Raw genomic sequence first — 2,433 nt, forward strand, 5'->3', positions numbered from 1 at the left:
GAGAGATAGATGCTATAGTTCTCACAAATGCCAGCTGTCAGAAACTGTGAATCTATGCACATGTACGCAGTCCAATAAATGAGGAGTTGAGTTACTCATACATAATTCAGGGGAGTGCCTCTCTGCTAATTACTGTGGACACAAGAAATTTCCACGAGCACCAAATGCACAGACACTGCAGCATTTGGGAAATGCACCTGAAAAGAAAAGTCCAGACGTAGGTTAAGTATACAGGTTCTTTATTTCATAGTGCTTGAGGTCAAATTGCTACCGCAGTTACAATCCTTTGTACTGCTAATGAGGGCAAACCAGACAAACACCACATATCAATACTAGAACCGTTATTACCACCGAAGCTATATATGGCATGAATCTCTTGCTTGCCAGAATACAAAGCACCTGCTTTGTGCATTGCATAACAAAGCTCGGTCTCCCTTAGTTCTGGGGTCTTAAAAGAAACATTCAACAAGAATGATGTAAAGTCCTGCTGGGCAACACTGCTTTAAAACTCCTGATGCCAGTATATCAAAGTGTGCCAAAGCTTAATGTGCCCTCACGGAGCAGCGAAAGAGCGAGCAAGGAGCAGCGGCTTTTTCGCTTCACAGGTTTCTTGAATGCTCTGAAAAAAAGTCATATTGAGCTGGACATGTACTGCTGGCGACATACTGTCTGTCATTTGGGTTTCATGGTTTCGCTGCTTTCTGCGGCATGCTGCAGGTAGTGAGTAATAAACAGGCACAGCAGATTTTTCCCGACCTGCCTGCTGCTTACTACTTGCAACGACTCTTCACAGAGGCTGCAAAATGCTGTGAAAGCCAGAAACCCAAACTTCAGACAAGTATGTCTAGGTACAATGTACATTCTAAACCCATTGACGGATAGGTGCAGCCTGATCAACTGGCACATTTCTAAAAAAAGTGCACCAGATGACTTCAAGAGGAAGCCTGCGAAAGCTGTAGGTGTCCTGTGCCCCCTGAAACAACTGGTACGACATCGCTGCTGACGCCAGGAGCCACAGTGTACCGGACGTAATGAAGGAATACTTGTACCAATTAATACGCGGGACACATTATGCCTCTCGAGTTCTCTAACAGAAAATTATCTCCAGGCTTCGCAAAAAGAAAAAAAAAGAAAAATGAAGAAGAAAATGGGGGAAAAAATGCACCAAGAACATTGAACTTGAAACACCAAATTTTTTTGGCGTGCACATACCTCTAAATTTCATCCAGTACATCATTGTTGGCCGAATGGAAAGCATACACGGTTCACTAATCCCAGCACACACATATGGAGCACACGTTGCATGGACACAACCCCTCCGATGCACCAGGCTGGCACTGTAAAGCTCAACCAAGATCAACCTTAGTGACGAACACGACAGTTCCTCAAACGAAATGGCCGACGAATAATTGTCCGAGCATGTGGCACCAGACCACTCTTCGATGTGAGAAGCAGTTGCAGTTTTGCAGGCATATGCGTGACCGTTGAGACAGGACACTACCTGTAAAGAAACCGAAGTGAACATCACGCTGGTATTGTTCAAACGTTAATGCTAGAATATTACAGCTTCTTGTAAATCAAGTCCTTGCAGTCGATACAGTCCCACGTTCACCTATAACGAAAGAATACAATTAGCCTCGCTTGTAATATAAATCGTCGCTTCACCGATGTAGCCGATCCACTCCTGCCGCCATTTGCAATGTGTCCATCGTCTGCAACAGGACGATTATTAAACACAAGCAAAACGCAGGCGTCGTACGTTGCATCACAGCCAGGTTGACTTACCTTAAACAAACATTAAACTTGTAATTGAAAAGCAAGGTTGTCGTCCTTTCAAAGGCGAGGTTGCAGCGCACACAACAGGCACGAACGCAGCGACGAATGCACTGCGGTAGAATACGCGGTGCAACGTCACTCCTCACGGGCGGGGCGCGGAACAACGTAGTGCGCTCCAGCGAAGGCACACATAGCCGGCACATGGATTATTCGACAAGTACACGAGTATACGGCTCAGGAGGCACACATACTATTCAGCGGGGCGCACATATCTGGCGATAGGGATCATTGAGCTTGCTATTTGATAGCTGTTACGGCTGCTTCCAGACGGTTACGGCTGTGTGCCGGCTGTACTTTCTGAGGGAACTTTTTTAACTGGCGCATGTTCGTCACAGGATTTAGAGTGTAGACTCAAAATTTCTACTGAGGTGCCCTATTGTATGCATCTGTAGGTAACATGAAGCATATCATTGTGCTTTCAAAAGAAATACAGTTCATGTAAAAGCTCTATGCCCGCTACACCCATTTTACGCCTCTTTTACACCCGAGCTCAGTGGACGTTCTAAATAAGGTGTTACGTTATTATTACACCCATTTAACACCCCTCATCCCAGGATGTTTCTTCGAGCTGGTGTAATATGGGAGTAAAAATTAGTT

General features: G+C 45.2%; 1 long non-coding RNA gene across 1 annotated transcript; it reads right to left on the reverse strand.

Moving 5' to 3' along the window:
* Positions 1 to 222: 222 nt before the first annotated feature.
* Positions 223 to 1,896, reverse strand: LOC135397841 (uncharacterized). The gene is made up of 2 exons (XR_010423796.1): positions 1,786 to 1,896; positions 223 to 1,712 (listed from the first exon to the last, which is right to left on the reverse strand). It is a non-coding gene; the product is annotated as an uncharacterized LOC135397841 (long non-coding RNA).
* Positions 1,897 to 2,433: the final 537 nt, after the last annotated feature.

Source organism: Ornithodoros turicata, chromosome 6 (assembly GCF_037126465.1).
Source record: "Ornithodoros turicata isolate Travis chromosome 6, ASM3712646v1, whole genome shotgun sequence".
NCBI classification, from domain to species: Eukaryota; Metazoa; Arthropoda; class Arachnida; order Ixodida; family Argasidae; genus Ornithodoros; species Ornithodoros turicata.